Source organism: Amblyraja radiata, chromosome 35 (genome assembly GCF_010909765.2).
Source record: "Amblyraja radiata isolate CabotCenter1 chromosome 35, sAmbRad1.1.pri, whole genome shotgun sequence".
Taxonomy (NCBI): domain Eukaryota; kingdom Metazoa; phylum Chordata; class Chondrichthyes; order Rajiformes; family Rajidae; genus Amblyraja; species Amblyraja radiata.
In genome coordinates, this window is record NC_045990.1 from 5724733 (window position 1) to 5748027 (window position 23295).

The window sequence follows — 23295 nt, forward strand, 5'->3', positions numbered from 1 at the left end:
AGACGAGTGGAAAGGATTGGAGATGTGCAAAGATTGGGGAGGGGAGTCAGTCTCAGTCTACCCCATGACAGAAGGGGGTAGGGTTGTGCAGTTTGATAGCCACAGGGAAGAAGGATCCCCTGTGGCGTTCTGTGCTGCATCTTGGTGGGACTTCACACTGGCTCTAGGTTCTAAGGGTCTCTGGTAATGCAGGCTAACGTTTTGAGGCAGCGACTCCTGTAGATCCCTTCGATGGTGGGGATGTCAGTACCCCATGATAGAAACATAGAAACATAGAAATAGGTGCAGGAGTAGAGGCCATTCGACCCTTCGAGCCTGCACCGCCATTCAATATGATCATGGCTGATCATCCAACTCAGTATCCTGTACCTGCCTTCTCTCCATACCCCCTGATCCCTTTAGCCACAAGGGCCACATCTAACTCCCTCTTAAATATAGCCAATGAACTGGCCTCAACTACCTTCTGTGGCAGAGAATTCCACAGATTCACCACTCTCTGTGTAAAAAATGATTTTCTCCTCTCGGTCCTAAAAGACTTCCCTCTTATCCTTAAACTGTGACCCCTTGTTCTGGACTTCCCCAACATCGGGAACAATCTTCCTGCATCTAGCCTGTCCAACCCCTTAAGAATTTTGTAAGTTTCTATAAGATCCCCCCTCAATCTTCTAAATTCTAGTGAGTACAAGTCGAGTACAAGTCTTGATTTGAAACCAACCTCTGACCCAGTTAATGCCACTTCACGTCAGGGTCAAAGACGTGGCCTTCAGGTAAAGGCTTTAGGAAAAGAATGGGCGAAACTGAATTAGAATCGATTTTTATTTAGAGGCCTGCACTGAATGACAGCATGATGTATGGGGAAAGCATTGGTGGTCAAAGCAAACTGGCACGATGCCATCTCATGCCACAAGTTATATCATACATAAGGAGAGATGTTGTAGTCTGTGCCATTTTTTTGCCTGTTGACAGTCTATTAAAGATTTGTTTCTTAATTTGTGCTTCCTTCAAATAACAGAGAGTGGAGCTCGAAATCTGTGGCCACAGGTAAGGTTAAAGGCCAGGAGCAGAAGATAGACACGAAATGCTGGAGTAACTCAGCGGGACAGGCAGCATCTCTGGAGAGAAGGAATGGGTGACGTTTCGGGTCGAGACCCTTTCTTCTGACTGCAATACCTCTAGTTTCCCTCTCCACTGACTCTGAATAAGGGATCCGACCTGAAATGTCACCTATTCATTTTCTCCAGAGATGCTGCCTGACCCGCTGAGTTACTCCCACAATTTGTGACTGTCTCCCTCCTTCATAAGTGATAGAGGAAGAATTAGGACATTCTGCCCATCAAGTCTACTCTGCCATTCAATCGTGGCTGATCTATCTCTCCCGCCTAACCTCATTCTCCCCATGACCCCTGACATTCATTGTTCTTTATATCTCCACATCACCATCTATATCTCTCATTTCTCTTATCCCTAACCAGCCTGGAGAAGGGGCTTTAACATCGGAGCCGCAGTTCACCTTGACGCTGCAGTTGGACTGCTGGACCGCGGGAGAAGAACACGGGGAAGAGATAAGACTTTGCCTTCCATCACAGTGAGGAGGTGTTGGAGGTCCACTGTGATGGATGTTTGTGTAAACTGTGTTAAGTGTGGGTCTTGATTTTTTTTGTAGTAATGTTAAGACTGTAGAAAATGCAATTTTGTTCAAACCAAGTTGTTTGAATGACAATAAAAGGCATTCTATTCCTCGTTGTAATCCAGTCAATACGCCCACTTGAATTGCTCTCCTTGAAGTTAATTAAGAGAAAACATAAAGAAAACAAAATATCTGCTTCAATCAAATGACTGATTCGTCAAGACTGAGAATGCACCAAACTGCTGTGATGATGGGGAAGGCTCTAGCTCGGCACGGTGGCGCAGCAGTAGAGTTGCTGCCTTATAGCGCCAGGGACGTGGGTTAGATCCTGACTATGGGTGTTGGCTGTACCAAGCTTGTACGTTCTTCCCATGACCTTTTCTCCGAGATCTTCAGTTTCCTCCCACACTCCAAAGACGTACAGGTTTTGTAGGTAAATTGGCTTGGTATAGATGTAAATTGTCCCTAGCGTGTGTAGGGTAGTGTTAATATGTGGGGATCGCTGTTCAGTGCAGACCAAAAGACCTGTTTACAGGCTGTATCTCTAAACTAAACTGTAAAACTAAACTAAGGTTGTTTAAGGCTGTTTCTAAGCTGTGTTGTTCTATGTTCTATATTCTCTCTAACGCTTGTCCTCTCCCTGGTCTTTTCATTTCACTCTTATTGCTAATTTTCTGGCCAATTGGTATAGTGTTCCCTTCACTTTCATTATTAATCTGCTTCCCCTGCCAATATTAATTCCCAGTTCTATCGTTATTAATTTGCCTGCCTTGTCAGCACTAGAAACCCTGCTATACAATCTTGAATTTGCATTTGACGGCACTGGGCCTGTGCTCGCTGGAGTTTAGAAGGATGAGGGGCGACCTCATTAAAACTCACCAAATAGTGAAAGGCTTGGATAGAGTGGATGTGGAGAGAGTCTAGGACCAGAGGTCATGGCCTCAAATTTAAAGGACGTTCCTCTAGGAAGGAGGTGAGGAGGAATTCCTTTAGTTAGAGGGTGGTGAATCTGTGGAATTCTGTGGAGGCCAAGTCAACAAATATTTTAAGGCAGAGATAGATAGATTCTTGATTAGTACAAGTGTCAAGAGTTATGGGGGGGGGGGAGGCAGGAGAATGTGGTTGGGAAGAAGAGTTAGATCAGCTATGATAGTTCAAGTTCAAGTGAGTTTATTGTCATGTGTCCCTGATAGGACAATGAAATTCTTGCTTTGCTAGAACGATAGAATGGTGGAGTAGACATGATGGGCCGAATGGCCTAATTCTGCTCCTATTACTTATGACATTAATCTACTTACACTGCCAATATTAATCTCCACTTCTATCATTACTAATCGTGCCTTGTCAGCACTCCAATCTGTTGTTTTTCCTCCCTTGCTGGTGCTAATATTCCCTGTTCTCGCCTTTCTCATTGTCCTACCCCTGAGATGCTAATTCTTTGGCCTTCCGCCCGCCAACCCGCATCCGGGCGAGCAAACGCGATCTGCATTCATTAGTTTAAACAAACATTGGGATGGTTTACCAAACCTTTGAACAAAAGGCCTGAAAATCCATAGTTCAACAAAAGAAATAAAAAGGAAATGAATGTGCCGGAGGTCGGAACTTAATTTGAACTGAGAAATTACAAAACTTCTCGCCCAGCATATTAATTTTTGCATTGTGCCTCTAGCATTGAGAAAAAGAATGTTCAGTGGAAGAAAATGCTCCAGCTTGTTTGTTACACAACGTTTCCAGAATAAATGAGCTTGTTGGTGAAAAACATCAAGGTGACATTACAACGCAAACTAGTTTAGTTTAGTTTAGTGTAGTGTAGTTTAATTTAGTTTAGGCAATAGACAATAGATGCAGGAGTAGGCCATTTGGCCCTTCGAGCCAGCACCGCCATTCAATGTGATCATGGCTGATCATCCCCAATCAGTACCCCGTTCCTGCCTTCTCCCCATATCCCCTGACTCCGCTATCTTTAAGAGCCCTATCTAGCTCTCTCTTGAAAGCATCCAGAGAACCTGTCTCCACTTCTTTTCATTATGTCATTCTCTTTTTCCTATTTTCTTTTCTTCAACTTTCTTCATTCATTCATCTTTTATCTTTTTCTTCACACACTATATCTCTCACGTCTTTCTATCCTTTACTATCTAATTTATTTTTCTTATTCTTATTTTTCTTTATTATAAAAAAAAAAAAAAAAAAATAAGAAGCTGTACATAAAATGTATTATGAAAATATATATTAGGCACTTTGGTGCCATATGATTGTACTTGCTTCTAATAAAATAAAACATTAAAAAAAAAAAAAGAAAGTATCCAGAGAACCGGCCTCCACCGCACGTTGGACGTTCTGTTAATTAGACCAGTGCCTCCCAACCTTTTTTAGTTCATGACCCCCTTGGGCCCTTTAATTTTTCTGTAGCCCCCCTTGAGATTATTAGCGGAAAAAAGTGGCCCCCTCCATTGAACCTGTGGCCCCCTAAATCCCCAAATTTTTCTGTGGCCCCCCCGGAAATTTGCCATGGCCCCAGGTTGGGAATCACTGAATTAGACAATAGAAAATAGACAATCGACACTAGGTGCAGGTGTAGGCCATTCGGCCCCTCTGAGGCAGAGAATTCCACAGACAAGTAGTAACTGAACGAAATTAAATGAACTAAATTGAACTGAATGAAACAAAACCTTTCCCAGCTCCTCCCAACATCTGAGATCCAAAAGCAGAAGAGAAATCTCCTTCATCCTGAGACAAGATGAGGAGTGCATGAAGTAGGAGATCCATGCATGTAATTGCATTAGAAAACCTCATCGGCCTTTGACTAAGACAAAAGAAGGACAACACTGGAATATCTCAAGACCTCAATTTGTTCCTGGTGCTCTCCGCAAAGTCTTTATGCTGATCTGAGCTTTCAGAATGATTGCCTCGTGGCTATTTTTCATTTTTGTTTCCAAATCGGGACAAATCCAAAATGACAGGTTCCATCAAATACTCATCTGACACTAAGATGATTTTATAATTAAATTGTGATTCATCCTCATGCAGAGTATCAAATGCTGGTATGCTGATAAAGGGATGCATCTAATTAGGGAAGGTACACAAAATTGCTGGGGAAACTCAGTGGGTGCAGCAGCATCTATGGAGCGAAGGAAATAGGCGAAGTCTGAATAGTCTGAAGAAGGGTTTCGGCCCGAAACGTCGCCTATTTCCTTCGCTCCATAGATGCTGCTGCACCCGCTGAGTTTCCCCAGCAATTTTGTGTACCTTCGATATTCCAGCATCTGCAGTTCCTTTTTGAACTTCTAATTAGGGAACTGGATCTGAGGTGACAGGGAACAGTCTTCAGGGGGGAAGGGGGGGTAAGGGTGAAGAGGGTAGTGGGAGGGGGGACTGAGATAGAGAGACAATACCTAAGGAACATAGACACAAAATGCTGGAGTAACACAGTGGATCACACAGCCCCATCTCTGGAGGAAAAGGAATAGGTGACCTTATTCCCTTTTTCAGTCTGAAGAAGGGTTCCAACCCGAAACGCCACCTATTCTTTTCAAATAAAAGGTATGTGTAGGAAGGAAATGCAGGTGTTGGTTTAAACCGAAGATAGACACAAAATTCAGTCTGAAGAAGGGTCTCGACACGAAACGTCACCCACTCGATTTGATTTTGATTTTGATTTGATTTAAATTATTGTCATTGTCTTCAATGAAGAGACAACAAAATTCTTTTTCCCTTACAGTCATACAAAAAAAATTCCTTCCCTCCAGTGATGCTGCCGGGCCCTCTGAGTTACTCCAGCACTTTGTGTCTACCTTCTATTATCGAGGAGGAGGAGGAGCCATTTTGAGGAACGGTTGCTAGCCAGCAGCCGTCCGTTTTAATTCGCTTTTTTTAATAGTTTTTAGTGAGTCCTGTTTTTCGTTCGTAGGGGAAATGGACTTTTTCATGTGGGGGTAGATGTCAACTCTACTACTAGGCCCCTACCTGGTCGGTGAGGCAGCTTTTTCTCCGGGCTGCCCGCCGACTCGTCCTCGTGGCCTACCAGTGGGCTTGGAGCGCCGTTTCCTGGCGGGGACCGCCCAGCACCTCGGCCTCGGTGGCGGCACAGTGCTGGAGCGCTATCGTGGAGCGGAGCGGGCGATGCCTTGCCTGGGTCGCCGCGCAGGATCGACGCGCTGGAGCTCCGGTGAGCTGAGACCGCCGTGTTCAACACCTCCGGGCTGCGGGTCTAAGGAGCGGAGCGGGCGCCGCCGACTTCATCATCGGGAGCCTGGGAGCTCCAAACCGGCGCGGCCTTGTCGGCTTCGGAAGCCGCGGTCTCTGACTAGAAAGCGGCCGTTCCAGGTGGCCCAGCCGCTGAGTGGACTCTCCCGACGCCGGGTCAACACCACCCGGTGAGAACGGCCAGGAACATCGGGCCTCCGTAGAGGCAATTGCGGTGGCCTCAATAGGCCTGACTTTGGGGTGAACTTGGGGTTGGGGACTGGACAGTGTGCCTTCCCCCACAGTGGTGTCCATTGTGGGGGGATGATTTTTTTGTCTGTAATGTAATCCTGTTAGTCTGTGTCCAAGATGGCTGCCGTGAAGGGAGAGTGGACGCTGGCGCGCTTTAGCTGCCGCTGCTCTCTCTTCACATTGTGTTTTTGATTTTCTGTTTTTGGACTGAATTCTGTTTTTAGTTTGTGTCTCTGTGATGTCTTTATTATTTATTTAATTCTGATTATATGTTTATATTCCTGTTAATCTATGTAAGGTGTCCTTGAGATGTCTGAAAGGCGCCCAAAAATAAAATTTATTGTTATTATCATTACCTTCAGTATAAACCAGCATCTGCAGTTCCTTCCTACACAAAATCTAAAGAACCGTTGACTTGTTGGATGTATTGGTGCGTTAGTGACTTAATTGGATTATAATTAGCTCCGTTTAAATTTAACTTGGTTTTCCTTTATTCCGTTTGTTTCAATCTCTCATGCATTGAATGCTGATTTCTATGGCAAGGGCAATATTTAAGGGCCTGCCTTACTCGGGCATTATTTGCGCGTCATTTACGTGACATTATTTACGTGTGGTGAGGCGTGGTGGCGTAGGCAGTGACGAGCGGCGGCGTGCGGCGCCCCAGGATTTTGGGATTCTCAAAATCCTCGCGCGACACCTGCGTGACGTGCAAATGTCACCCAAGTGGGATAGGCCCTTGACTGTCCATCCTTAACTGCCCCAAGGAAGGGGAAGTTGCACCTGCGAACACAAACCAATGGTCAACTGTGCTTTCATTATTATTGTGGCAAGGTAGCGCAGCGGTAGAGTTGCTGCCTCGCAACACCAGAGACCCCAGTTCGGTCCTGACCTCTGGTGCTGTCTGTGTGGAGTTTGCACGCTCTCCCTGCGACCGTGTGTGTTTCCTCCGGGTGCTCCGGTTTCCTCCCAAGTCCCAAAGAGGTGCGGATTTTTTTTGTAGGTTAATAGGCCTCCGTAAAGAAAAGTATCCTAATATGTCGGGAGTGGGTGAGGAAGTGGGATAACATAGAACTAGTGTGAACGGGTTGATCAATGTTCGGTGGGCCGAAGGGCCTGTTTCCATGCTGTATCTCTAAACTAAACTAAACTCTCAATCCCATTCTCACTTGGGGCAAGCTACCACTTGAATGAATGAATGAAAACTTTATTGTCATTCAGATATACACCTAGACACAGTGCACCTTGAACGAAATTTCGTTGCATTTGACTCTCCAAATCAGGTAAATAGTAAAAGTAAAAGTGCTAGGTGCGTCCATAAAAATGCCTCATGTGCATGGTTCTGTAAAATAAATATATATAAAAAGTTTTTTAAAAAGTGTCGATATTTAAAAAGTTCTAGCCTCGGTTTTGTTGATTGTTCAGTAATCTTATGGCCTGGGGGATGAAGCTGTTGCAGAACCTGGTTGTCCCGCTCTTCATGCTGCGGTACCTCCTCCCAGAGTTAAGCAGTATAAACAGTCCGAATTGTGGGTGTGTGGGGGCTCTGGTAATGCCCTTAGCTCTAATCAGACAGCGCTTGTACCCCATGCCCATGATTGAAGGAAGAGAAGACCCAATGATTTTTTCCGCTGTCCTCACCACTCTCTGAAGGCACTTCCAGTCCGCAGCTGTACAGCTGCCGCACCACGTAGAGATGCAGCTGGTCATGACCGACTCAATTGTGCTTCTGTAGAAGGTGGCGAGGATGGGAGGGTGGAGGTGTAAACTTCTCAACCTGCGGAGGAAGTACAACCGCTGCTGTGCCCGTTTTGCCAGAGATGTAATGTTTGTGGACCAGTTTAAGGTGTCCGTTATATGCACCCCCAGGAACTTGATCCTTTTCACCTGCTCCACTGCTGAGTTGTTGATGCAAAGTGGAGTGTGACTGGGCTGAATTTTCCTTCTGAAATCGACGACAATCTCCTTGGTTTTGTTCACATTTAGGAGAAGGTTGTTCCTGCTGCACCAGCTCACCAGCTGTTCCACCTCCTCTCTATATGCCTGGTCGTCGTTATTGTGGATGAGGCCCACTACTGTTGTGTCATCCGCGTATTTGATGATATGGTTAGTAGTGGACCTGGCGACACAGTCATGTGTCATCAATGTGAAGAGCAGCGGACTCAGGACACAGCCCTGAGGGGATCCGGTGCTCAGTGTGATGACCGAGGAGGTGTTCTTCCCCACCCGCACAGACTGGGGTCTTTCAGAAAGGAAATCCAGGATCCAGTTGCTACATTAACTGGGAATATTTCCCAGCTGTTATCCAGAAGACCGACAGTCTCTCTGGGATATAATGTGTAGGGAGGAACTGCAGGTGCTGCTTTACACCGAAGATAGACACAAAATGCTGGAGTAACTCAGCGGGTCACTCTGGATAGAAGGATCCACCTATCGAGAGATGCTGCCTGTCCCGCTGAGTTCCTCCAGCATTTTGTGTCTGGCATCCTCACGAAGCTTGTGTCTTGTGATCAACAGAGTCTTAAGTTCAACCAAGGACTATGGGGACCCTAACAGCACACTGCTCCCTCATATCTGACATTTGCACGGAACTCCCAGGAAATCTACAACCTTCTGACTCAGAAGCAAGTTGTACCACAACTGCAAACAGCGGAGACTACTTCAATTACACTAAGTCCATGTACAGGAGCAACTTGATTCTCACGGCCATACTGCTGATATTTGCAGTCTCTCTCAAAGGGGGATTGAAACCAAGCATCAATTTACAAGGTTGTCTTCCAATTTAAACGTGCCTTAATCTTCCTTGTAATATTTCACCTAGGAAAATAGTATGTGAAATGCTAGAAAATTATGAGAAACATAGATAGTAAGGGTGTGGGAAGGAAGTACAGATGCTGGTTTAAACCGAAGATAGACACAAAAAGCTGGAGTAACTCAGCAGGACAGGCAGCATCTCTGGAGAGAAGGAATGGGTGACGTTTTGAGTCAACTGGAGACGGCACCCATTCTTTCTCTCCAGAGATGCTGCTGGTCCTGCTGAGTTACTCCAGCTTTTTGCATCCATCTTAGATAGCAAGGGTGTCGGGGACAATGGGGAGAAGGCAGGAGAATGCGGTGGAGAGGGAAGGATAGTTCAGCCGTGATAGAATGGCGGAGTAGACATGATGGGCCGAATGGCCTAATTCTGCTCCGATCACTTATGGACTTACAGGGTAGTCAGTGCCTGTTTCCAGGGTGGAAATGTCCAAGACTAGAGGACATAGCTTTAAGGTGAGAGTAAAGCCAAAGTATAAAGGGGCTATGTGTGGAGGAAGTGTGGTGTGTGCCTTGAACAGGGTGCGCTGCCAGGAGTGGTGGTGGAGGCAGATACGATAGCGGCATTGAAGAGGCTTTTGTATAGGCTAACGGCTGATCTATCATTCTCTCTCAACCCCATTCTCCTGCCTTCTCCCCATAACGCCTGACACCTGTACTAATTATCAAAACATTATTGAGTAAGTAACATACTATGCATACTTTCATACATCACAGATTGCAGCTCTATATAATAGACAATAGACAATAGGTGCAGGAGAAGGCCATTCGGCCCTTCGAGCCAGCACCGCCATTCAATGTGATCATGGCTGATCATCCCCAATCAGTACCCCGTTCCTGCCTTCTCCACATAATTTCCATTACTTGCCAGGCTATACACTTTATCATCTTTTAGCCATGCCCTCGCTTTCCCCAACATGCTGAGGTTCTGTGAAGATCAAAGTCTGTGCCACGCTATGATGAATTATTGAGTTGCAGGAACGATGCCACTTTGGGAGAGTGATTGTGTGAGATTTATGATTCCACACAAGTGGCCACTGATCAAAAGGGAAGACTTGGGCGTCATTGACAGTTGTATATTAATCCTGCCATTGTTTCTTGGATCCTGTGTTCTGCCTCCGCTCAATAGATTGCACGGTAAACACCATGAACCAGAGTTCTCTCAGAGAGGACGGCCATTAAGTCTTTTATTCCAAATCCAAGACAGTTGAAGTTTTTCATTCACACACAAATGTTCTGTCTCATTAGTGTCCCCCTTGATTAAATGCTCAATTGATGACTGAGGTTCAAGAGGCAGAATTGTAGTTTTTAAAAAATAGTTTAGAGATTCGGCACGGAAACAGGCCCTTCGGCCCACCGAGTCCGCACCAATCAGCGATCCCGGCACACTAACGCTATCCTACACACACCCACACACTGGGGACAATTTACAATTATTTTACCAAGCCAATTAACCTACGAACCTGCACGTCTCTGGAGTGTGGGAGGAAACCCGAAGATCTCGGAGAAAACCCGGAGTGAGGATTGAACCCGGGTCTCTATCGCCGTAAGGCCCCTGTCCCACTTAGGGAACCTGAACGGAAACCTCTGGAGACTTTGTGCCCCACCCAAGGTTTCCGTGCGGTTCCCGGAGGTTTTTGTCAGTCTCCCTACCTGCTTCCACTACCTGCAACCTCCGGCAACCACCTGCAACCTCCGGGAACCGCACGGAAACCTTGGGTGGGGCGCAGAGTCTCCAGAGGTTTCCGTTCAGGTTTCCTCAGTAGGACAGGGGCATAAGGCAGCAACTCTACCGCTTCCTGTGTGGGTTTTCTCCGAGATCTCCAGTTTCCTCCCACACTCCAAAGACGTACAGGCATGTAGGTAAATTGGCTTGGTAAATGCAAAAAATTGTCCCTAGTGTGTGTAGGATAGTGTTAATGTGCTGGTCGGCACGGGTCCATTGGGCCGAAGGGCCTGTTTCCGCGCTGTATCTCAAAACTAAAGCAGGCCAGTATCACTGAAAAGGCGATGACCTTCTCCCATGCTGTTTGTGGCCCTCAGCCACCGTTTCCATACATCTTGGAAAACGTATCAACTCATTTCTTGAACCAGACCTCCCTGAGGCAAAATGAGGCGAGGAAAACCTTGGCGTTCCACCGCGTTATGCCATTTATTCCTGCATTCCTGACTGGAAAGGCACTCTCCCCGGAGTGAGATCTGGTAACATTTTCCAATCTGTTTCACATCCCACCATTCCGGACAACCATGTCAGCAGTCGAAATGTGTCAGCAGGAACCACAGACGCTGGTTTCAACCGAAGATAGACACAAATAAGATTGTTAAGGGTTTGGACACACTAGAGGCAGGAAACATGTTCCCGATGTTGGGGGAGTCCAGAACCAGGAGCCACAGTTGATGAATAAGGAGTAAGCCATTTAGAACGGAGACGAGGAAACACTTTTTCTCACAGAGAGTTGTGAGTGTGGAATTCTCTGCCTCAGAGGGCGGTGGAGGCAGGTTCTCTGGATGCTTTCAAGAGAGAGCTAGATAGGGCTCTTAAAAATAGCGGAGTCAGGGGATATGGGGAGAAGGCAGGAACGGGGCACTGATTGGGGATGATCAGCCATGATCACATTGAATGGCGGTGCTGGCTCGAAGGGCCGAATGGCCTACTCCTGCACCTATTGTCTATTGTCTAAAATACTGGAGTAACTCAGTGGGACAGGCAGCATCTCTGGAGAGAAGGAATGAAGTAGGCCTGAAGAAGGGTCTCAACCCAAAATGTCACCCATTCCTTCTCTCCAGAGATGCTGCCTGACCCGCTGAGTTACTCCAGGTTTTTGTGCCTATTCTCGGTTTAAACCAGCATCTGCAGTTCCTTCCTACACATTTCATCTGGAGAGAAGGAATGGGTGATGTTTCGGGCTGAGACCCTTCTTGAGACTTAGACTTGTATGAGCAGTGCTATTTTTTGTTTTATTATTATTTGTTTTAGAGATGCAGCACGGAAACAGGCCCTTCGGCCCACCGAGTCCGCGCTGACCAGCGATCCCCGCACAGCGGTTCTATCCCATACACACACTAGGGACAATTTACAACTTCACAAAGCAGGTTTATCGACAAACCTGTGATCACGGAGAAAACCCACGCGGCTCACGTACAAACTCCGTACAGACAGCACCCGTAGTCAGGATCGAACCTGGGTCTGTGGCACTGTGAGGCAGCAACTCTACCGCTGCGCCACCGTGCCACTCTGTTGCCAGGATGTGAGACATGACACCATCCCTCCAACACCAGCAGCAACTTAATCTCAGCCAACTGTGGAGTACATCAGCCGAGGGTTAAAACATCTCCATGTTATGAGTTCTGATCTTGCTGAAGACAAGGAGCTATTACAACAAGCTTGTCATTCTTCACCTTAATCCTGCCATCTCTGTTTACAGAATTACTGTCGGACCTGTTTGCATAATATCTCTACTTTGCCCAATAACACACTAAACATCAGGATATTAAACATGGCAACCTCCAAATAAGCTCTAAACTACTTAGACTATTATTGTTATTATTGCACTAATATTGTTTGTTTGTTTCTATGTGTACTTATGTGCGCATGTGTGTATGTATATGTATATATTTATATTTACACACATATATATATATATATAAGCCCACATACACATATATATGTACATACACACACACACGTATATATATATATATGTACACACACACATACACATATATATGTACACACACACACACACACACACACACGTATATATATATGAGAGGGAGGGCTGGTCCCCCAATGCAATATTCCACCTCTCCACCAATTCCAATATTGGTGACCAGTGGGTGGGGGCTTTCTTGAGCGCTAGTATGGGTGTTGTTGCCTGAAGGGACTGGTTTCCAGAGGGCTAGTATGGACATTGTGGGCCGAATGGATTCTTGGGCTGGCGGCTCAGTCACTCAAGCCTGTTGTGCTGGCAGCTCACTCACTCACGGCTGGTGGGCTGGCAGTTGACTCATGGCTATTCCTTGAAATTCTACTTCAAGCAGGGTGCAAGGCCACCAAATTCAAGTGCAGTTTCTTACCATTTCAAGCAGGGTGCAAGGCCACTAAAGACAGCGAGTCATGACCTCTCCCTCCTCCATCTTGCAGAGACTGAGCCACGCCCACACTTCTGGGTTTTATAGTCCCTCCCCCCTCCCACCAGAAGGGGTGTGGCCTTCATGGCATGATTGACAGGAGAGAGAATCTCAACATTTTTTATTACACACACACACACACGCACACATATACAGTGGCTTGCAAAAGTATTCATACCCCTTGAACTTTTCCACATTTTGTCACGTTACAACCACAAACGTAAATGTATTTTATTGGGATTTTATGTGATAGACCAACACAAAGTGGCGCATAATTGTGAAGTGGAAGGAAAATGATACATGGTTTTCAAATTTTTTTACAAATAAAAAACTGAAAAGTGTGGCGTGCAAAAGTATTCAGCCCCCTTTACTCTGATACCCCTAAATAAAATCCAGTGCAAGCAATTGCCTTCAGAAGTCACCTAATTAGTAAATAGAGTCCATTTGTGTGTAATCTAATCTCAGTATAAATACAGCTGTTCTGTGAAGACCTCAGAGGTTTGTTAGAGAACATTAGTGAACAAACAGCATCATGAAGCCCAAGGAACACACCAGACAGGTCAGGGATAAAGTTGTGGAGAAGTTTAAAGCAGGGTTAGGTTATAAAAAAATATCCCAAGCTTTGAACATCTCACGGAGCACTGTTCAATCCATCATCCGAAAATGGAAAGAGTATGGCACAACTGCAAACCTACCAAGACATGGCCGTCCACCTAAACTGACAGGCCGGGCAAGGAGAGCATTGATCAGAGAAGCAGCCAAGAGGCCCATGGTAACTCTGGAGGAGCTGCAGAGATCCACAGCTCAGGTGGGAGAATCTGTCCACAGGACAACTATTAGTCGTGCACTCCACAAATCGGGCCTTTATGGAAGAGTGGCAAGAAGAAAGCCATTGTTGAAAAGAAGCCATAAGAAGTCCCGTTTGCAGTTTGCCACAAGCCATGTGGGGGGGACAGCAAACATGTGGAGGAAGGTGCTCTGGTCAGATGAGACCAAAATTGAATTTTTTGACCTAAATGCAAAACGCTATGTGTGGCGGAAAACTAACACTGCACATCACCCTGAACACACCATCCGCACTGTGAAACATGGTGGTGGCAGCATCATGCTGTGGGGATGCTTTTCTTCAGCAGGGACAGGGAAGCTGGTCAGAGTTGATGGGAAGATGGATGGAGCCAAATACAGGGCAATCTTGGAAGAAAACCTGTTAGAGTCTGCAAAAGACTTGAGACTGGGGCGGAGGTTCACCTTCCAGCAGGACAACGACCCTAAACATACAGCCAGAGCTACAATGGAATGGTTTAGATCAAAGCATATTCATGTGTTAGAATGGCCCAGTCAAAGTCCAGACCTAAATCCAATTGAGAATCTCTGGCAAGACTTGAAAATTGCTGTTCACAGACGCTCTCCATCCAATCTTTCTGAGCTTGAGCTATTTTGCAAAGAAGATTGGGCAAAAATTTCAGTCTCTAGATGTGCAAAGCTGGTAGAGACATACCCCAAAAGGCTTGCAGCTGTAATTGCAGCGAAAGGTGGTTCTACAAAGTATTGACTAAGGGGGGCTGAATACATTTGCACGCCACACTTTTCAGTTTTTTATTTGTAAAAAAATTGAAAACCATGTATCATTTTCCTTCCACTTCACAATTATGCACCACTTTGTGTTGGTCTATCACATAAAATCCCAATCAAATACATTTACGTTTGTGGTTGTAACGTGACAAAATGTGGAAAAGTTCAAGGGGTATGAAAACTTTTGCAAGCCACTGTATATATATATATATGTATGTATACACACTGAACATTTTCTCTCCCGTTTATCATATTGTTTACAGTGTGCTATGTTTACATATTCTGTTGTGCTGCCGCAAGTAAGAATATCATTGTTCTACCTGGGACATATGACAGTAAAACACTCTTGGCTCTGAGCAATTCTGCCTGGATAGTGATCAGAGGAAGATGCAATGAAGGCAGCTTAATTCCTACTTGTACTGTGCCTGGTGTAAACTGAGTGGCAGCACCCAGCAATGGAGGAATGAAGTAAAATATAATTTAATCAACGAAAGGTTATATCTTCTGCCGGTAGATGTACCCCGGCGATTTGATCAAACAAGGACCAGTACAAGACTGACAGATGCAAATGGAAACTGGAAGGTTGTTAGCATATTGATCTGGGCCGAGTCCACATCTCATTATAATTGCTGCCACACAGTAAACTTGACCTTCATTGAATTCATAACAGCTATCATGACTATTTGACAAGAAATCTGCTCCTGGTGACACGTTCAACATATTAATGCCAGCAGATCATAGTCCTAGCTGGAATAGTGGCAAAACGTTGCAGGATAATTTATTCCCTCTGAACACTGCAAACTGTGAGTCTGAGTGTGAGTCTCCAAGTGTACTTAGCAAAGATAAAGCTCCTCCTAAAATTGCTCATACACTTGCAGAATTTAGTTTATTGCAGGGAGGAACTGCAAATAGACACAAAATGCTGGAGTAACCCAACGGGACAGGCAGTATCTCTGGAGAGAAGGAGTGGGTGACGTTTTGGGTCGAGACCCCGCTTCGGGCTTTATCTGTCTGAAGAAGGGTCTCGACCCGAAATGTCCTTCTCTCCAAAGACGCTGTCTCTCCCGCTGAGTTACTCCACCATATTGTGTCTATCTTTGGTGGCCTTTCCTATTCTGTAGTCGAGGTAGAGTTACGAGTTGGTTCAATAACCTAATGGTTGTAGGAGTAAGTACCTGATATATCAAAGACTTAGATAGCGCAGGACGAATCCATGTGACCCATTAAGGCTGAGCTGGTTTTAAAAGCTGTCAAATTGATCCACTTCCTTGTTCTTTTCTCCTAGCCCTGCAATTTTCTTTTTTCCCCAAGTTCTATATTTCCTTTTGTTTTATACGAATTAGTCTTTCACACGATTTATACTCGGTGCGATCCAGACCAAATAACTCAATGCACTAAAATATATTTTCCTCTGGGGCTGTTATAAAGTCATAGATTCATACTGCACAGAAACAGGCCTGCAGGCCAACTTGGCCATGCCAACCATTATACCCCATCTAAGCTCGTCCCATTTGCCCTCATTTGGCCCACATCCCTCTAAATCCTTTCCAATCCATTTTCTACCCCCTATACCTATCCATGGTGCTTTTAAATGCTGTCATAGTATCTGTCTCAAATACCTCCACTGGCAGCTCGTTTCATAAACCCACCAACTTCTGAGTGGAAATGTTGCTCCTCAGGTTTTTTATTAAATCCTTCCCATCTGGCGTTAAACTCAAACCCTCTAGTTCTCAATTCCCCCACGCTGGGTAAAAGATTCTATTCATCCACCCTATTTATTCCCCTCATGATTTTATACACCTCTATAAGACCACCCTTAAACCCCTGCCCCACTGTACGAGTTCATTCCAAGAGCTCTCCCGAGTTTGCCCAGATTCGAACTCGGAGATTTACGGTAATGGCCACTCGTCGGTACTCGGGGCTCTCGTGGGCAGTTTTCATCATGTTGAGAAATCTTCACGAGTCTTCCCGTGCTTACCTGCCGTTAGCGAGTCTTCCCGAGTACCTGCCGTTAGCGCTAAGAGACTTCCCCGAGCTCCGACGTACCCGCTACGTTCATTCCCCGCGCTGACCACGAGTTTGATTTTTTTTAAACTCGGGAGAGCTCTTGGAATTAACTCGTGCCGTGAGACAGGGCTTTTAGCCTCCTGTGTTTAGTTTAGTTGAGTTCAAAGATACAGCGCGGAAACAGGCCCTTCGGCCCACCGAGCCCACACTGACCAGCGATCACCCGCACACTAGCACTATCCCACACACACGCGGGCCAAATCACAACAATTTACCAACGCCAATCAACCTACGATTTGCAGTCTTTGGGGAGTGGGAGGAAACCGGAGCACCCGGAGACAACCCACGCGGTCACAGAGAATGTGGAAACTCTGTACAGAAAAGCACCCGAGCTCAGGATCGAACCGGGGTCTCTGGCGCTGTGAGGCAGCAGCTCTACCAGTTGTGCCACCGTGCCACCCACAACGTGTGTGTGTGTGTGTGTGTGTACCAGGTGGATGAAGGTGAGGGGATCGACGGGTTGAGGGGTGAGCAGTACTAGCAAGACTGGAGGTGCGATCAGCACTATAGTTTCTATTAGCCTGTATAACACACAGGCATTACAGAATGTTTCTGCTTCTTGGGTCTCTGGGTCTCTGGTGCTGTGAGGCATACATCCAAGGGGATACAGGTCCACCACCGATTTTCCGGCACCCTTGGTTCCAGAGCCTTTCTGGAATATCTGTTTTGCCAGACCAACCAGGTCACGGCCTCCGAGAGGCCGGGATACCCTCCCGCAAAGTCGGCCTTGGAAGGCGGCTGTGGGAACGGATCTGACTGGGCCTGAGTTCCAGAGAGCTGGCCGCAGGCAGCAAATTCGACCCGCCAATTGGCCGCGGAAGTCCCGATGAGGTCGGGATCGGCCGATTCACCCGGCCTAGGCCCCACATTTTCGGGGGGACTTCCAGGGAGGAATTTAAAATGCGCTCCCGTAATTTTGTCCGGATTAAAGGTGCCGGGCAACCAGTTGTCGGAAAGTCAATGGTGGACTTGTACTGCTAAGGTGCATTCCCTTTAACAGTGGAGGAATTGACAAAACCAAATATGCATCCAGCAAACTCACACACAGAGTAAAGCAATAAGATCTGAAGATACTGTATGCTTCCAGAAATAATGACTCAGATAAACGATAAGAGAGAACAGAGTAAAATAAATATCAAACTGCATGTTTGTACATATTGGTAAAGCATGCCAAGACTTTCTGAACGAAGAACAAAGAGGAATAGATCGGGTAGATGCACAGTCTCTTGCCCAGAGTAGGGACATCGAGGAGCAGAGGACATAGGTTTAAGGCGAAGGGGAAAAGATTTAATAGGAATCTGAGGGGTAACTTTTTCACACAAAGGGTGGTGGGTGTATGGAACGAACTGCCAGAGGAGGTAGTTGAGGCTGGGAATATTCCAACGTTCAAGAAACAGTTAGACAGGTGCATGGAAAGGGCAGGTTTGGAGGGATATGGACCAAGAGCAGGCAGGTGGGACTGGTGTAGCTGGAGCATGTTGGCCGTTGTGGGCAAGTTGGGTCGAAGGGCCTGTTTCCTCGCAGTATCATCTAGGACTATCAAAGGAAGACCCGGCATGGGGGGGAAGCTGTGAAGGGGGGTGGGGGGGGGGAGGGAGATGTGAAGAAGATCAAAGGAGGGCCTAGCGTAGGATACTTTGTAATTTTGTTGGTGTTCTTTATGTGGTGACTCTTTGCATACCTTGGGTCGGCAAAACAAAGACTTGTCACATGTGATAATAGTGTTCATTCATTCATTCATTCATTCATTCATTCATTCACTCATTCATTCACTCATTCACTCATTCATTCATTCATTCATTCACTCACTCATTCACTCATTCATTCACTCATTCATTCACTCATTCACTCATTCATTCACTCATTCATTCATTCATTCACTCATTCACTCATTCACTCACTCATTCACTCATTCACTCATTCACTCATTCACTCATTCATTCATTCATTCACTCATTCACTCATTCACTCATTCATTCACTCATTCATTCACTCATTCACTCATTCATTCACTCATTCATTCATTCATTCACTCATTCACTCATTCACTCATTCACTTATTCATTCACTCATTCATTCATTCATTCACTCATTCACTCATTCATTCACTCATTCACTCATTCACTCATTCACTCACTCATTCACTCATTCACTCATTCACTCATTCATTCACTCATTCATTCATTCATTCACTCATTCACTCATTCACTCATTCACTCATTCACTCATTCATTCACTCATTCACTCATTCACTCATTCACTCATTCACTTTCATTCACTCATTCATTCATTCATTCACTCATTCACTCATTCATTCACTCATTCATTCATTCATTCACTCATTCATTCATTCACTCATTCACTCATTCACTCATTCATTCACTCATTCACTCATTCACTCATTCATTCACTCATTCACTCATTCACTCATTCATTCACTCATTCACTCATTCATTCACTCATTCATTCACTCATTCATTCACTCATTCACTCATTCACTCATTCACTCACTCATTCATTCATTCACTCATTCACTCATTCATTCACTCATTCACACATTCATTCACTCACTCATTCACTCATTCATTCACTCATTCACTCATTCACTCATTCACTCACTCACTCATTCATTCACTCATTCACTCATTCACTCATTCATTCACTCATTCACGCATTCACTCATTCATTCATTCATTCACTCATTCACTCATTCATTCACTCATTCACTCATTCATTCACTCACTCATTCACTCATTCATTCACTCATTCACTCATTCACTCATTCACTCACTCATTCATTCACTCATTCACTCATTCACTCATTCATTCACTCATTCACTCATTCACTCATTCACTCATTCACTCACTCATTCATTCACTCATTCACTCACTCATTCATTCACTCATTCACTCATTCATTCACTCATTCACTCATTCACTCACTCATTCATTCACTCATTCACTCACTCATTCATTCACTCATTCACTCATTCACTCACTCATTCATTCACTCATTCACTCATTCATTCATTCATTCACTCACTCATTCACTCTTCACTCAACACATGCTGCTTTGGTTAGAAGATAAGGATCATGAAACTATTAAAAATCTCCTCATATTCCCAGTGCAGGGAGCCACTAATAGCATGTGGACAAGAGAACAGTTGCACATATAATGACACAATTTGGCTCCTAGCAGATAATGAAAATATTTGCATTTTGCAAGATTCCTTTATTAATCTCCATTATGGTGAAGTTTCAGAATTTTAATGACTTTACTTTAAGGCGGTTAATTAATCATTCGGCCAGGAGTGTTATACCCGCAGAATAATTTGTGGTTCATATGTTCAGTCAAGGCATCGTATTGATATTAATTGCCAAAGTAGTTTAGAGACCATCACACAAACCAACCTCCCTTCCGTTGACTCCACCTACACCTCACGCTGTCTCGGCAAGGCCAGCAGCATCATCAAGGACCAGTCGCACCCCGGTCACTCCCTCTTCTCCTCTCTACCATCGGGCAAAATATACAGAAGTGTGAAAACGCACACCTCCAGATTCAGGGACAGTTTCTTCCCAGCTGTTATCAGGCAACAGAATCGTCCTACCACAACCAGAGAGCAATGCTGAACCATTATCTACCTCATTGGTGACGCTCGGACTATCTTTGATCAGATTTTGCTACAATTACCTTGCTCTGAACATTTTTTCCTTTATCATGTATCTGTACACTGTAAATAGCTCGATTGTAGCCATGTATTGTCTTTCCGCTGACTGGTTAGCACGCAACAAAAGCTTTTCACTGTACCTCGATACACGTGACAATAAACTAAACTGGAACTGAAACTGATGATTAAGAAAGAAGGGTGGCAACCTGTAACATCACCTATTTATTTTCTCACCATGCCAGAGACCTGTTGGTGTGGTACGGTGGTGCAGCGGTAGAGTTACTGCTATGGGTGTTGTCTATGGGTGCTGTCTTTACGGAGTTTGCACGTTCTCCCCATGACCTGCGTGGGTTTTCTCCAGGGGCTCCAGTTTCCCCCCACACTCCAAAGACGTACAGGTCTGTAGTCTAATTGGCGCGGTATAATTGTAAATTGTCCCTCGTGTGTGTGTGTAGGATAGTGTTAGTATGTGGGGATCGCTGGACCAAATGGGCCGAAGGGCCTGTTTCCGCGCAGTATCTCTAAATGAAACGTAACAAAACAGATTTTCAACATTGTGCAGGAAGGAACTGCAGGTGCTGGTTTACACTGAAGATAGACACAAAATGCTGGAGTAACTCAGCAGGACAGGCAGCATTTCTGGAGAGAAGGAATGGGTGACATTTCGGGTTGACACCCATCAACATTACTGTCTATAGATGTCAAAACTTGCCGTAAGATTCCTTACATCCCATCAGTGAATACACCTTAAATATATAATTGGCTGTAAACCGCTTAGGACATATTGGAGTCATGAAAGTTCCTGCATAACCATGTTTTTCCCCTCGCTTTGAATGCTTAGTATTCTAATATGGTTACATATCAGTGGCACACGGACTGATGAAGCAGCTTTTTTGACAGGCTCCTATGAATTTTTCAATCATCTTGCCTTGACTCATACTAATAGATATCCTGGGAGACCATCAAGGTCATGCTTAAAGGCTATCTCAAAACAATGCAATCAGAGAATTCACAAAAGACTTTAAATATCCCTGGGACCACCTGAACATCAGTGGAATCTAGTGGCACAGCCAATATACACCAGTGCCTCGTGTGATATTATATCACATTTATTGCCACCCCCTTTCCTTCACTATTATTTTATGATTCATTGATGGGATTCGGACCCCAACGATCAACATTCCTTGCCCACCCACGCTCGTTCCCACAACTGAGAAGCTTTGAGTGTGTGAGAAGGAACTGCAGATGCTGGTTTAAACCGAAGATAGACACAAAACGCTGGAGTAACTCAGCGGGCCAGGCAGCATCTCTGGAGAGAAGGAATGGGTGACGTTTCGGGTCGAGACCCTTCTTCAGACGCTTTGAGGACTGTTTTAGAAACAGATTAGTTTAATTGAATTGAATACTTGAATTAAATACAGGAGACAAGTCACAGTGAAATTCTTTGCTTGCATACTTGCCAATGTAGCAAATAGACAATAGGTGCAGGAGTAGGCCATTCAGCCCTTCGAGCCAGCACCGCCATTCAATGTGATCATGGCCGATCATCCCCAATCAGTACCCCCCGTTCCTGCCTTCTCCCCATATCCCCTGACTCCTCTATCTTTAAGAGCCCTATCTAGTTCTCTCTTGAAAGTCTGTGGAATTCTCTGCCTCAGAGGGCGGTGGAGGCAGGTTCTCTGGATGCTTTCAAGAGAGAGCTAGATAGGGCTCTTAAAAATAGCGGAGTCAGGGGATATGGGGAGAAGGCAGGAACGGGGTACTGATTGGGGATGATCACCCATGATCACATTGAATGGCGGTGCTGGCTCGAAGGGCCAAATGGCCTACTCCTGCACCTATTGTCTATTGTCTATTGAAATAGTCGCCCTTAAAAGGCACTTACAAAGTTCCAAATCCCCACCTCCCCAGTGCCAGGTTCCCTTGTATTCTTCTCCCCCCCATCCCCCCTCCGGGTCTCCATGGTTATTGTTCTATCCCCCCCCCACTTTCTGCTGACTAGGTAGCAAAGCTTGTCACTGTACCTCGGTACACGTGACAATGATGTAGTGTCAGGCTTGCCAGGTTCCCGATGAGATGGGAGGATCCTTCTGCTTTTCCAGGGACAGGCAGGATTTCGACTGGCACTACATCAGGGAAGAGCAGGAGCCTCCGATCATTAATCAAGAATACACGGAACGATTAACAGGTCATTATAATATTATAAAGCAGGAGCTTGGACTACTTCAATACGTCACTGTGTTGCCAGGATCACAGGCAGGACAACACTTCACCGAGTGGAATGGGACATATTGAAAGGGATTTGAAGGACACGGTAGGATTGGAAGCCTTTTATTCTTTATAATGTCTAATGCTGGTGCCAATTAATTTTGGCAGCGACTGGAGTGTTTGGGACAGCGTTAATATTCTCATTAGTCTTGTGACCCGTGTATCATAGAAGCTGCCAAGTGTGTGAGAGATGGCACAGAGTCAGGATGGAACCCGGGTCTCTGGCGATGTAAGGCAGCAACTCTACCGCTGGGCCACTGTGCCACACCCCCTGTGCCCCAATAACAAACCTAACACGAACCTGGCTCTACAGATGGACACAAAATGCTGGAGTAACTCAGCGGGACAGGCAGCATCTCTGGAGAGAAGGAATGGGTGACGTATGGGGTCTTCAGAGGCAGCATCTCGGACACTGTCAGGCAGAAAATCTACCGCTGTGCCACCATGCCTGGACGTCCAATGGCAGTGATGGCATTGATCCATTTGATAGACCCCCTCCACTCTGTCCCCTCACAAAACGTGTGATTTCCTAAACGCTTGTCCCAACAGGAGACCATTAATCAGGGTTTTGGATCTGTTGGAATTAGCTTAGCGATCCGTGACTTACTTTGTGGCTCACTGATGGAGGATGAAGCATAGAAACATAGAAAGTAGGTGCAGGAGTAGGCAATGCATTCAGCCCTTCCAGCCAGCACCGCCATTCAATATGATCATGGC

At 45.5% G+C, this 23295-nt stretch overlaps 1 long non-coding RNA gene across 1 annotated transcript; it reads right to left on the minus strand.

Annotated features, from left to right (window-relative positions):
* Positions 1 to 2730: 2730 nt before the first annotated feature.
* LOC116966014 lies at positions 2731 to 22112 on the minus strand. Its single transcript, XR_004409876.1, has 3 exons — positions 22101 to 22112; positions 21503 to 21507; positions 2731 to 2771 (listed from the first exon to the last, which is right to left on the minus strand). It is a non-coding gene; the product is annotated as an uncharacterized LOC116966014 (long non-coding RNA).
* Positions 22113 to 23295: the final 1183 nt, after the last annotated feature.